General features: G+C 39.1%; 1 protein-coding gene across 1 annotated transcript in view; it reads right to left on the reverse strand.

The window, feature by feature from the left end:
- LOC106069777 (sal-like protein 3) overlaps positions 1-15,382 on the reverse strand; it is a 96,264-nt gene that overhangs the window by 23,230 nt on the left and 57,652 nt on the right. The gene's annotated exons all lie outside the window — the stretch shown is intronic.

The raw sequence follows: 15,382 nt of genomic DNA on the forward strand, positions 1-15,382 counted from the left end.
GTTGGACAGATTGCCAGAGTGAAAAGGCGTGTTTTTTAGTGAGTTCGATTTTGTTCAGAATACAATGATATTAAAGTCAACTACATTTATATATTATATAAAAGTTTAATTTAGTTGTTTTTTTTCACAAAAGAAGTTATTCAAGTATTTTTCAAGTTTTACTAGTTCAATTATAATACGCCTACAGCGGTTTAATAGTCTACCAGAAGGTTTGGTACTACAAGTCAACGATCGTAACCCCCCCCCCCCCTCCTTACACACAATGTCCGCCCCCCCCCCCCCAATTTTTGTTTCAACTACATCACAGTATTGTACGCTTGCATTTTTAGTAGCACTGTGTTGGTCGTGGGTCTAACAAGAAGATCGGAGATTGGCCCCCAACGGTTTGGCGGGAGGGGCAGAGAAAAGGTTCTTGTCATTTCAGCGGAACCTGCTCTGCCTGTAGACTCCCACCTGCACATTCCCTTCTCTTTTTTCTTTTTCAACATTTGAAAATGAGGTTTCAGTGCCAAGCTGCATAGAGTTGTGAGTCTAGTCCAGTGTTTCCCAAACTTTTGGACTAAAGTGTACCCTTGTATAATTTGTGTAACGCTGAGTACCCCTCGCCTTGAATCTATGAGAAGAATGGAGATAATAAATGGGTACTTTATAAATGAGGTGCAACGCGTACCCCCTCCAAAGTCTTCCCTTAACCTTAGGGGTAGGCGTACCCCACTTTGGGAACCACTGATCTAGTCAGTAGGAAAGCGAAACTTTTCTCAGTCATGTAGTGCTGTATACAGGGAGAGAACTGTCTTTCTCCTGTGTTCTATGACACGGTGCCCCTTTTTAGTGTTCTTCGACCCGAGTTCTTTCCCTTTCCGTATTTCATTATTTTAATCAGATAAAGCAATGATGGAATGGTAAATCGCTTGGCTTCGAATAGAGAGATTTTGGGTTCGAATCCTGGTGTGAAGGATTTAGAATTTCGGGATTTTTAATTTTTTGTTTTATTTTGGACGTCCATCCTATTCTAATGGGTAATTGTAATTAGTTGCAGAAAGTTAAGGAAGTTGATCGTTGTGCTGGCCATATGGCGCCATGGTTAACCGTCAGTATAATCATCGACCATAAAAAAAACAACAACAGATGACCTTTACATCATTGGTCTTATAGATCGCAACGTCTGAAAGAGGCACGTTATGTTTCTTTGTAATATTCATATCAACTAGTCGACCGGCGGCGTAGCATACGCCGCTATTTTGCAGGGCCGGCCTTAGATGACCGCAGTGGGCCCCGCACTTTCATAGGACCCGGGCTAATTCTAGGTGTATAAATTATTAAATTAATACAATTGTATAACTTATAACAGATTTCCCGCTGCCTCCTGTCAATTTAACGGGAGCTTAACTCTTTCTCTCCGAACTGACGATACCAGCGTTGATTCCACCAGAATGTGGTAAATAATTACGGAGAGAAAGAGTTAATATCAATACTACGCTTTGTAATTAAAACAAGCATGTTTTAAAAATATCTTGACTAATAATGCGTTCCGCTGTCATTTTGCTTAACTCCCTTGGGATCGCAAGACTAATGTTGTTGTGGGGGTGGAGGGGTGGGGGGTGGGGGGCAGCTGTACTAATGATATTATGAGAATAAATCAAAACTTCCTGTGAAGTGAAATAGCCTGGCTTAATTGCTTATCGTGCGCTGGCCTTTCTTTGTGACTTAAGTCCAGAAAGAAGAAAGCGGGATTGACCAATCGTATCGATCCAATCAAACAGACGTAGCCAATCGGGGCGGTGTTTAATTGAGTCTCACTCCCCAAGGGCTGTTCATAATAAATGAAAGATGAGTTGAGAAGGACTTGGATTGTTTCATTAGTAGAATCGTGGGGGCTCGATCTGAAACTATCTTAGAGGGAGGGAGGGAGAGAGAGAGAGAGCCAGAGAAAGAGAGATTAGGGAAGACGAAAGAGCAACATGAAAAGAAAAAAAAAGAGCAAGATAGCAAGAGGGTGGGTATAAAGAGAGTGAGGGAGACAATTAGAGGATGATTACGGATATAGTAAAAATAAAAGGTAAATTATTATGTGAGCGGTTGTTAAACAAGGAATGGATTTGAAACAGGTCTTTATATGAGAAACGAGTCCTTGTAATCACAAATTTCCGTAAGGATCAATAAAGCAGTCTTAGTCTTAGTCTTAGTAAAAATACTTTAAAAAAAAAAAGACAATATCTCTTTTATACAACTTGTATAGAGCGATTGTTTTTCTCTTAATAACTAATGAATGTTAGATTAAAAAACAATGGCTGTTCCTTTCAAATCCAATGTTGGATCTAGATCTAGATCTAGTTCTCTGGCCAAATTTAAATTTCTTTTTTTACTTTACAAAATTGTAACGGTCAAACTAGAGTTTTCCCAGTGTGACCAACGAACTAGTAAATCTTTTCTCAGCGATTTACACTCAACTATTAAATTTCTAGGAAAATCGTTAGAGCCATTTTTGATATCTTTGTCCAGGTCCCACCTTCCACCTCCAGGTTCTGAGGTATTGTAAAAAGAACTTCTTATGATACATTATAATAGCGACCTACATATGAGGCGAAGTCTTTCAATTCTTCCGAGTCTGAATTCTGCTTTATTGTTGACAAAACTCGTTGAAAGGCTCTTGAAAATAAAGCCTTTTAGCAGCAATTAAGTTTATCAATTGAACTGTGTAGGAGTGATCCTGCAGGGCGATATGTGTTGTTGTAGGAGTGCGTGCGTGAAACTCCGTCCATTTGTGTCACTATTAAGATGTGTAAGATATTTGTGCAAGTCCATTAACTCCGTGTGAGCTATTCTCGCTCGCGCTGGTCTCAGCGCTCATCCCGACTGTAAATAAATATGCCGCTAGTTAAAGCGGGGGGGGGGGGGGGGGGCGGTGGAGAAATTTGTTTATTTTTTTTTTACCCCCTTTAAGACAAGGGACAGGTCAAAAAGCGGTTTGTGCTTTTTTTTTTCTGATTGGGCGAATATGAAGTACTTTAAGACAAGGGTTCCAAACCCAGTTTAAATCTTAGAGACTGTTTCTGAAAGTGATGTCACCTTTGTGTAAATCTTCTGCCATTGACCCGTTAGCGCCACATTAGTTAGTGACATGCGCTAAAAGCTAAGCTCTCAGGGACCTCCATCCCTGCGCATGCGCCTGCACAGTTTAACAATGTAATTGGTGCTTTGGTGGAAAGGTTGTCTCTTTGCTTCAATGCATGATTGAAAAAAATCACAATGGAAACTATACATGATCGATGACATTCTTACCATACAGTTTTTACAAAACAATTTTTTTTTTGTTTGATTTGAACAAAGATTTCAATCATGCTAATGAAGTGATTTCACTGCATGGTAACCATTACTTCAAAGGGAACACCAGCGGTGGCTGAGCGGTAAAGCGCTTGGCTTCTAAACCGGGGGCTTCGGATTCGAATCCTGGTGAGGACTGGAATTTTTTTTAAGGGCGCCTCTGGATCCACCCAGCTCTAATGGGTACCTGACATTAGTTGGTGATTACATTAGTGAATTATGAAATGGTGTTAATTCAGTGATTATTGATGAGCTATTAACTGAATGTTATTGAGTTATTAACTCATCATTATTGAATGATTAACTCATTATTATTGAATGATTAAATCTTGCTAAATGGTTAGTGTGCAGGGGTGGTAAGTTGCAACACCTACCCCCCTTTTTCTCAAGTAATTACTAATGTCTAGAACCAGTTTCTGTGGGTGGTCGCCGCAGATGAGAACCTGGCAAATGTTTTTCTTTTCTTCTCTCCATTTCTCTCTTTCTAATTTTTTCTTTCCTCTCACGTTCTCTCGTTCCCATAACTAATATCTTAAACAGAGGAAGAAGTTATAACTTACAGATAGAAAAAGCGCCTGGGGGGGGGCGGTTGCGGAGAGGGGGGGGGGGCTGCGTGACGGGGCGTAAAGGTAAAGTCGAGAATGGTGTGTGAGTGTGTTGGGGGGGGGAGCAGGAAGAACTGTGTGTATGTGTGTGTTCGTGGTGTGCAGGTTGGATTTACTGTGAGCGCAGCGCGGGGCAGATGTGTGGGACAGCTTGGGCGAAAGTGAGGGGGGGGGGCGGCGTGAGCACAAGATGTCAACTGGCGTGCATCCCAACACTCAGACAAATTAAACTGTTTTCAAAGTTTTCCATCGCCATGACACTTAGTTCATGTATGTCCCCCCTCCCTCCCTCTCTCTCTCTCTCTCTCACCTTAACCTAGAGCTTCTGTATCATTGTCCTCTCTCTTTTTAAAAAGAGTTTTCAGCTGGCAAAGAAGAGAGGCAATTAAAACAGCATGTCATGTAAATTTATGCGCCATTTATTTGTGTGTATTTAAAAGAACTCAAATCATACAATTTCAATATTAAAAAAAAAAATTAAATTATCGACTTCCCAGACGATAAACCGAGCAGTCTGTCAAAATACCATCGCGACAGAGCAAATTTATTCAAAACTTTACTATTAATTGGATTTTTTTTCCTTTCTAAAAATCAAAGAAAATAAAAGTCAACATTATTCTTTACTGAATGTTTCACATTTACGATAGAATCCAGGGTCAAAGGAAAGCAGGATGACCCGAAGAAAAAGGGGGGGGGGGACATTCTATTTGAATACTAAATGATAGTTTACCTACATAAGAAAAAAAAAGTTTACTTTAATTTTTTGTTCACTTCTGAAGCGAGCTTACTGAAAGATCTCAGAGTACATTCCCTTTTTTTTTTCACCCGCTCGTTGACTAACTCAACCTGTCGACGTCCTAAAGTATATATAGACTATATATGTATATGAGCGAGAAGACTTCATCCATAGATTTATGTGGGCACATTGTCGTCTGACTTTGTCATTATATTTGACTAAATGGTGGCTATGACGAAGCGTGGGCCGGTTTGGAAAGTGTGTGTGTGGGGGAGGGGGGGATTTGAAATAAACGACATAAAAAAGAGGAAACCTCAAAGTAAACGAATCTATTCGAATATTTTTAAATAGAGAGTGCAAACAATTAATAAAGTTAGCTGTGTTGTTTTTTTTTACTTTAACAAGGTCTTATCGCCATTTGTAGTCAAAGGTAGACATCAACACAAATATTTAGTTTGATGCTATGATCGAGGAGTCGCAATGAATCATTCATTTACTAAAAAAACCCCCAAAAAACTGCTGTATCATGTTTTCAAACTATTAACGTTATTGAATATGTTCTGTTCTGGATAGAAGTCTAGATATAAATAATGGAATGGATGGATATAAATTCGACTTTGATTTTAAATGTCTCTGGATAATAAGTTTCACTATATGTTGACTTATGGCAGCATTGTAGAGAGATAAGAGCCAGGGTTCAAATCCTAGTCTGCTAATGTAACAACAGAGTCTAGCCCGCCCTGTTTGAAATAAGGGTATTTAATAGGCATTTATTGGGGTATGGTTTGGTTACTCGGTGATTGACCTGGCCACAGGACACAGGACATGCTCGTAGATTATTCATAATAATAATAGTATGGGTATGTGTGAATAGAGGGAGGGCGGGGAATATATATATATATATATATATATATATATATATATATGTGTGTGTGTGTGTGTGTGTGTGTGTGTATGTGTATGTATGTGTGTGTGTGTGTGTAAACTTCACTCTTCAAATACTCTGGTACTTACAACTTTATCTCTCTCTCTCGATCCATCTATCTATCTATCTATCTATCTATCTATCTATCTATCTATCTATCTATCTATCTATCTATCTATCTATCTATCTATCTATCTATCTATCTATCTATCTATCTATCTATCTATATCTGTCTATCTATCTATTTATCTAGAGAGAGAGAGAAAGAAGAGAGTGAGAGAGAGGGAGAGAAAGAGACAGAGAGAGAGAGAGAGAGAGAGAGAGAGAGAGTAGGTTATTGTGTTTCAATACGTATTATGCTAGATCGAATAATTGCTCATTACAAAAACGTCAGTTCGTACATAGTCAAATTTTATCTCCGTGTTAAGGTGAAGTTTATACGTGTACAGGTGTTACCCCTCCCTCCCCCCCCCCCACCGCCGCCCCACACCAACCTCTTCACACGCATACACCCCCCCCCCCCTTTCCCAGCTTGCTATGTAAATATCTACATTCATCTGTACATATACTCACAGCGGAGGGAGGGTGGGAGGGGGTGAGGCTGGGGCGCTGGCAAGATCCCATGTGGAGCAGACAAATTTTCACCCCACGTTGTCAGTTGTTTGCAGATTATGACAAATGCGAACAGACAATGCCAGACTCTCCAGGATGGAAGAGCTGGAAGTTGAGGGGGAAGGGGGGGGCGGCCAAAAGGTAGGTAAGATGGAGGGGGCGCCCTGAGATAATATCTATAACATAGCGGGCCGCTCAGCACTTACTCCGTTACTGGTGAGCTTATAGGAAGGTGTGAACATGTGCGGGGCGAGGGGGGTGGCTGGGAGCTGTATGGCCGCAGGCGGGGAGGGCGTTGTTGGAGATGCTGACAAACATTTTCTATAAGCATATTTTTTTTTCTCATCCATTTTTTCTTCTTCTCTCTCTCTCTCTCGCTCTCTTTTTTTGTTAGATGTCAGAGAGGAGAAATAGAAATTTTGATCTGTGACATTTTTGTGACATGCGTAAATGAAGAATGGTAACGAGGCAGCATGTGACATGTTTTATCATGTGTGGGCACTTGGCAAGGCGAGAGGCGTAAGCCTTGACAGAAATGAGTTTTATTTGCCATAATATCAACTCTGCTACTACATCTAAAAATAGATTTCGCCAGGGGGGAGATAATAAATAGGTCGCATTTACTTCAAAACGCAATAAAATGAGGAATGAAGCAAAATAATTGGCTTATCACAATCAGATTTTCATTACTTCTAATTTGCTTTCACCTAAAGACCAACATTAAGTAAATTTTGGGTTTGAGAGGGGCAGTAATATATATATATATATATATATATATATATATATAAAAGATTCGAGTGACTTATGTCGTTCAACATTTATCCGATCTATTTAAGCCAACCATAATATAAAATTAGAAACGACAATCTACAATCGTACACACATGCTTCCACTAATTTTACAATAATTCCCGCAATTTTAACTCATTCCTTCGCCTTGTAATGAAATTTGAATACAATTTTATTTGGGGCCACAAATTCACTTCGCGCTAGGCTTCAAACTATCTTAGGCCGGACCCGAGGGGATTACCCTTTACGTGTATTGGCTTTGATTCAATGCTAAAATGAAACTCGGGCAACGCCGGGTATTTCTGCTAGTTATTTCTATTTTGTGATTCAAAAATATATTCAGAGTATTTAGAACGTAGTTTCAATTAGGTTTTAAAGAACATAATCTATGGAGAGAAGTATAACAGATAAGTATTAGTAGGAAGTATTAACAAGAAGTATTATGGGATTAAAAATACAGAATACATCTTTAAAAGTCGTACACATTACAGGCATAAAAACCCAAAATTAAGATTCTAAGTTTGAAAATATTGTCTAAGGGAGATCACCCCAGCTGAATAAACATCCGGGCCTGTCTAAAAATGGGATACCTCCTAGCCTTTGGCTGACAAGTGATCCAAAGCCAAGAGGAAGAGCCTGACAGGATGAGCCAGTGTGGATCCTATTCGCTGAGCGAAGGGGAGGGGGGGGGGGGGACGAGGGCAATCAGGCCTGCTGCATATTTGTAATATTATTCTGATATTTGCCACCCGCGCAGTGCGAGAAGGGAGAGCATCACTTATAAAGAGAAAGAAGTCAGGGGAGGATTCATATTTGATAGAATATTTACATCTTCCACATTACCTTCCAGTTCCAAGGTGATGCGGTTTGGGGGGGGGGGGGCATGAAGATGGGTGGGATGGAATAAAAGGAAAATGATAGTGGCATTTCTTTGACACTGGTTTTTTTTTTCTTTTGGTGCGTGTTTTTTTTCAAACCTGCTTATAATAAATCAAATGTCAGTAATGTGCGAGTACTTATTTTAAATTATTTGCATTACATATTCATAAACTACTAGACCTATCTTTATTTGAACAATCGCTTAGTTAATGCCTTAAAAGAAAATGTCTTAAAGACATCTTCATACTCATAGAACAATTGTAGACCAGGAAGGATTGTACCTAAAGAATATCGTCGACGGAGAGCTTGGAAGGCTGCTGGCTCAGCAGCAAGACATTCAGAACGTCATGGACAGACTTAATAATTGAATTTTTAAAAATAAAGCAACTTTTTTTCTTACTCAGAATCATAGAGGTAAAAAAAAAATGGTGAAAGTTTGAAATAAATCTATAAACTTAGAGAATAGTGTCTAGAGGCGGCCCTAGCAGTGCGCGAACCCTGTGCGAGTGGCATATCAGGGCCACAAACATTTGTGTGATGGGCTAACGGGACTAAAGATTCTCTTTATCACGGGGCCCCCCAAGGAGCGGGGACTGTGGCGGTTGCCCCACTCTGCACCCCAAAGGCCGCCTCTATCTTAGTGTAGGGCGCTATCAAATGATTTGGTAACTCTAAACAAGTTCGTGCATCGCTAACGAGCGTATCTCTTACAAATTACAAGCGAGTTTTATTTGATTGCACTGACCTATATATAATTACAAACTAGTAAAAATAGAAGGGAGTTTTATTTGATTGCACTGATCTATATATAATTACAAACTAGTAAAAATAGAAAGGAAGATTTACAAGAACTAAATAGTAAGAAATAGAGCTAGTCTAACATACGGCCTACAAAATAAACACCTTTTTTTAATATGGTGACTAAGTCCAGCCTAATTATGGAAAAGAAAAAAAAACATCTACACCTATGTCAATGAATCATGGGAGTACAAATATGACGTTACACCGGTAAGACCAGGCATGACAAGATGGAGGCGTAGAATCAAGATAACAGTGTTGATGTCTGTTACGACGTGGGGGGAGGGGGGAAAGAAGCGCGTGAGAAAAGAAAAGGGGGGGGGGTGTCAGCAAATCATAAATAGGTATGTGAGAGATGGAGCGGGGGACATGCCTGTCATTCCGTCAGACACATTAGGAAAAAAAAAATAACAAAAGCGTAACAAAGGGAGAGGAACCTGAAATCGCAGGCGGCATCTCCGAGAATCAAAAAAGCTACACGGGAATCTAGAGTAATTGTTTCAGCACCTGCCCATATACCTCAAGATATGAATTGTAACAAAACCATGGCCCTCTGGCGGGGGATTTCCTCCCCCGTTTCCTAGCCCTCTGTCCTCCACTCTCGATCTTTGTTTTTCTCTCTAGCAGATCTTGCTCGTGTTTCAGAGACTCCCATGGGATGGAGGGAATGTGAGAGCGAACGCAAGAAATAAGAAACGTTGGGGGGGGGGGGGGGGGTAGGGAGGAGGATTAGTAATAGTCAAAAAATATAAGAATACTCAGAATCATTTTTATTTAAAAAAAAAATAAAAAAGATTTTTTGAAGTGTGTAATAATGAGAAAAGGGGGAGACAAAAATTAAAGTCGGTGGGAGGTGACGTGAAGGTGGAAACAAAAGTAAAATATAATAAGATAAGAAAATATAACTTATATACGTGTGAAATAACTTACCAAAGGCTGAAATAAAGTGTGTATGTGTGCGTGTGCAGAGGCGTAGCTAGGGTGAGGGAGGGAGGGGGGGAATGTGAAAATCCCCCGGGCCCCATTTGAGGGAGGCCCCCCAAATGAGTTTTTACATTAAATATTAAATATTACACAAAATGCGGGGCCCCCAAAAAGGTCAAGCTCCCCGGGCCCCCAAATGATAGCAAATTCCTAGCTACGCCACTGTTTATGGGTGTGCGGTCAGCGTTCCCATTATTCAAAAATAGAAAACTTGGTAAGAAATAAGCTCACAATTATATTTGACTTACCACCTGCACTATCAATGCAGAACTGTGACATTTTATTTGTAGTTATAGGTTCGTGGTGTAATGGTCAGACTACTGTTTCATCGTCTGTGTATCATTATTATCACCATTGTGATGTAAACAGAAAAATAAAAGCATCAATCACCAACGAGGAAAACCTATTGTTCTCTCGTATTGTTATTGATTCTTGGCCAAATTTAAGCAGCCTCGTTCTGATTCAGCTAAAATTAGCAGACTTGAAAAATCAGTGAGTACATTTATATGTGAAGAAACATCGTTCTAGTGTGCAATCTTGAATGAACGCCTATCAGTTAGATCAGCGGTTCTCAACCTTTTAAGCTCGGCGAACCCTTTTTACAATCCCCCACTCTGCCGCGACCCCCCCCCCAACACAAACACACATACAGAAGAGTAGACATTAACAATCCATAATTTCGATGGTCTTAGGCGACCCGTGGCAAATCCTCATTCGACCCCCAAGGGGGTCGCGACCCACAGGTTGAGAACCCCTGAGTTAGATGATATTTAAACACAAAAAAGTTTTTTGCTATCAGATCTGGATCACTGAGCCAATAGTAATATCGCTTTCATATGTCTTTATGTTCCCACCTATACTTGAATAAAAAAATATCTTTTAAATAAAACAACACTGATTCTGACAGAGTGTAGATGTTTTTTAAATATATTTTTAGTTGTTGATTTTTTTGGCTCTAAAAAGGATTTTATTTTGAAGATTTGTTCAAATAGGTTTCATTTGAAACAAGCCTCCAAAGTAGATGGGATTGTCTGCCTGGAGCTACAACGCAACTTACATCCAGCAACATTTATACAGACACTGGCCTATATTTTTTTATAGCGTCGCTCATTTTGGGTAGTAGTACTTGAAGACCAATTGGTAGATATGTCGCTGCGGGAGTGCAAAGATGCAGGGATCACCTATCCCCCGTGTACAGGGGGGGGGGGCCAACAAAACACTAAGTAGGGCAGTGCAAAGGAAAGGGAGAGAGAGAGAGGGGGGGGTCAGCTATCTAGGAGGGAGAAGTTTTTGTCCCGTGTAAGTGGCGAACGCTAAACGTCAACATACGGCGTGTGTCAGTCATATGTGCCAATGTCTAGGTGTCAGACCAAGGGGGAGAGAGAACTCACCTGCGAGGGATCCCAGGACTAGACCACCCTCAAGAGGAATGGGGGGGGGAGGGGCGCTGAAGAAGTGAGTCTTGGAAAGGGGGAGGGGGGAAGAAGGCAAGGGAGAGAATTGATGGAGAGAGTTGGACTATTAAAATATGTGTGAGATTTTTTTTTCCCGAACGATGGGGAATAACTGAGAGATACAAATTAAAAAAGGAAAAGGTAACCCCCTTCAAGATGGCTAACTGGCTGAAGAAGCTGGGAGTTAATACTGGCTAAACGGTCTGGGATTTATTGCCCCTTGGAACAATTCTACAAATGTGACAGAATTAGAAACTTGAACTTCCGGTGCGTACATTGTTTCAGACGCATCTCCATGGAGATATCTTAGGTGGACACACACACAGATTGATCTTCGACATTCTGTGTATCGTACCGGTGTATGTGTGTATGTGTTTGAGTCATTAGAAAAACAAAAAAAAAATGAAAAACGTCCGCATTTAAGCCAATGATTTAATCAATGCTAAAATGTACATTTGAATTTAAATAAGCTTTTTGTTCTTGTAGGACAATAAAACTAATAATACTACAAACGTACGCGTGAGAATCCTGGATACAACAACCAAACAGCATAAGAACAATACTAACTTGCCTGAATCAACTACTAATTATTTTAAGTGTGTTTTCTCTTGGTTTGAGGTCATAGGTAAGACAACGGGAGATTACTCGAGTGCCAACTTTTTCAATAGAACATCCGGAAGTGTAAATCTAGACGACGAGCCACAGGGACCGGCAAAAGCCAACGCTACCCTCTTTCCCAGAGCCACTTAAATGGCAAAGCTACAAATCTTTTTTTCTTTTTTTTTTTTTCAAAAACAGGAGGCGACAACCTTTTCAAAAAGCTATCAGAAACTATCACACGCGAAAAGCTATGAACACCAAGGGGAGATAATAAATTTGGCGATGACCATTTTTGGGGGGAGAGGTTTAGTCTCGGTCTCAACGTATCCATGAATCTGAAACGCAGCAGACGAGAGGGAGGGAAAGGGGGGACTGTCGTCATAAACAAATTCGATGTCATCTCGCCCTGGATTCATCTTTCTCCCCACCCCCTGCTTCCACAGCTGTGAGGTGCCCAGGTTTCCGGATCTAATGTTTCAATATCGAGGTCAAATTTCCCGCCAACAAGTTTGACCTTCGACTCTTTAATGAAATTGAATTTTTTAATTAACTTTTTTTTGTTAAGATAGGGGAAAGTTAAGTACCCTTTTCAGACCTTGCGATATAACAGAAGACAGATTATATATATATATATATATATATATATATATATATATATATATATATATATATATATATATATATATATATATATATATATATATATAAATTATGGCTTTTATATAGCGCTACTTTCATGCTTATAGCATGCTCAGAGCGCTTTGGTCCAATCTCATTATTGCACCAGTTGGGAGGGGGGTATCTAGGAGAAGGTTTTTCCGTGCTGCCTTTAGGCGCTCAGTAAACCTCGAACCTCGAGCCCCCTTCATAGGTAGCCAAGCCAAGCTAAGTTCAAGCGCACTTAGCCTCTCGACCACGCTCCGCCATATATATATGTATATGGTTATGTGCGAAAGGGAGTTTGGGGCTATAAATCTATTAAATGAATATACAAATGATTCACTTGAGCTCTCGTAAACAAATTGTTGACTAGTTGTTTTAGGTTGTCATGAAGTGTTGATGCACGTGTGCTAAGGTGTGTAGTTGACTCGAGGTGTGCAGTTGACTCAGATATGTTGTTGACTCGAAATGTGTTGGTGATTCGAGGTGTGTAGTAGATTCGAAGTGTGTAGTTCACTCGAGCTGTGTTGCGTTGTAAAGTTGTGTTGTGTAAAGCTGCCTTGCTGTGTTAAGGTGTGTTGTTGACTCGAGTTTTGTTGTGTTGAGAAGTTGAGGCATTTTAGTATTAATGTGTGTATTTGACTTGAGGAGGAGCTGTTTTGTGTGTTAAAATTTGTTACCATGTGGTTTCTTCTATTTTTCATTTATTTTCAGAGTTTAAAAAACGTGGTCCAAAAACTCGTGTTTGGTATATATGACTCTGCATATTTATTTAAAACGAATAAATACCATGTGCCAAATATGTGCTATTTTAAGCCCCTTGGTAGCGGGTTTAAGTCAAACAAAGTGAATACCGACTTTAGAACTAAGAAATAGCCAAAGGTTTGAGATGATAATCTTAGTGTATTACATCAAAGATGTTCTGTAAACACACCTGGGCAGTACGGAATGACTATTGGCACGTATCGCAACCTCCACACCCGAATTTCCCCCTACAACAACTCGCTACCCCCCCCCCCCACCCACCCCTAACAGCACGCGTATTTTATGCGATGACTATGATGTAGCAGTGACCTAGCACCAGGTCTACCGAAATACCAGGGACTGCTATTTGTGCTTCTCAAACGCTCGGACATGGCCACGGGTCCCGGTAAACAAACAGATCTGGGCGCGTCAGATGAACAAGGGTCTTCATCTCTTTCGACGTGGATAGTAAAGATCCATTTGTAATACAAACTTTAAACTAGACACGCTCTTTTTTGGATATTTTGATCTGCTTCTTTTAGTTACAACTAACATGACCACAATACTGCATGACTGACCAGTAGCTGGACTGAAAGAAAATTAATTTATAGAAAAAAATAATAGAAAAAAAGTATTTTGAAATCGGTAAACGTTTTTTAAACAAAATTAAATTTTAAGTAAAATTGTTTTCACCACAGATCTATGTGGCTTTAATATTCTCTGAAAATGATTTTTTAAAGGCTATGTTAAACTATCTAGAGTCCAGTTGCTAATAGTATTTATTAACTTTGATAAGACAACTAAAGAGAAGCATAATAGAACAGACTTAGTCATTTAAGGATATGTGACGGTATTGGACAATTGTTATGACAACTAAGGACGAGATATTTTATTAGTTTGTGTTTTTATATTTGAAGATTATGCTTCAGTGTTTTATGTACAATTGCTACTTTACTTTTATAAAAGAATAAATTTAAAAAAAGAACATAAAACTAAAATGTTATTTGATCTTGGTTAGGCCAATAATAGAATATGCATTCTCTGTTTGGGACCCCCTCAACTCGAGAAAACATTAAGAAACTGGAACTGGCACAAAATAGTGAGCAGTGAGATTCATAATAAACGAATATTCACATTTGACTAGACTAGAGTAGCTCGTTAGTAAAGTTACTAAATTTAGCAAGCCTTCAGGAGAGAAGACTCTAAACGTTTCCGTATTATTATAATTTCCAAATAATAATTTCTTTTATTATTGTTTTTGAAAGATTCAAAGTTTTGTTCGGAGATAAGCTAACTTACATTTAAAAACCTTTGGAAAACAAAAATCTGTTGGAATAAAGTGAGTGGCTTAGCGCTCTTTTACAATAAAGTTAAAAAAACAACAACAGGCCTTCACAAATGTAAGCGACCAATACAAAATAATCTTTTCTAGCTCTAGACTGGTTTGAAATGTCCAGGCACAGCCATGATGTTTGTCAATAAATGTTTTTTTTTAAATGAAACATTGCAATAAAATAAATAAAAAAATAAAAAACAAACGCAGACGAAGTCCTAACAATGTTTAGTCATAGCTGACGCCTGACATTTAAAAAAAATAATTATATAAATAGATCTATTGGGAGAAAGTTCTATTGAAATGACTTCAAAGCTCAAGCTACATACTGCAAAAAAACCTGATTCATCCAATCAAAATACTTTCCCATGATTCAATGTGTTCGTATGTTTTGTCATAGACATACAAAACATGCATGCGCCATGTTGAAAAAAAAATGCAGAAGACGAACCACGGAGTTTGTCTATTTGAAGACAAGACGTAGACACGGTCCTGAATGAACTTCTCATTAGTCACGTGACCAGTTTGACAGGTGAAGGACGTCGGCAGCATCCTCCATACTGTTTTGACATTTTCACGTTCTGTTTGCTAGCAAACTCAATGAAATTGTTCCGTTTTCTGCTGCGTGTTGATTGAACTTTTTGCTATTTAAATTACATAGGTCACAGGGTTTCGTTCTACATTTATTTTAATTATAGAGTTGACCTTTCATCTTTTCAGCTTCAGTTTGTCAAAAAAAAAAAAAACGTATTCAAATGTCTATTAGACTTTTTTTTTTTTTTTTTTGTTTTCCAAAGTCAATGTCAATAATTGAAATAAGAAAGAAAAAGAAAGCTTTATCTTTCAAGGGAGGCTATCACTTTTTTTTTTGACAGCACAAGCAGACGTGAACTTGTTTGCTAGACTGTATTTTTTGTTTTCTGCTTATTGTTTTTTTTTT

The sequence above is a fragment of the Biomphalaria glabrata genome, chromosome 7 (genome assembly GCF_947242115.1).
Source record: "Biomphalaria glabrata chromosome 7, xgBioGlab47.1, whole genome shotgun sequence".
NCBI classification, from domain to species: Eukaryota; Metazoa; Mollusca; class Gastropoda; family Planorbidae; genus Biomphalaria; species Biomphalaria glabrata.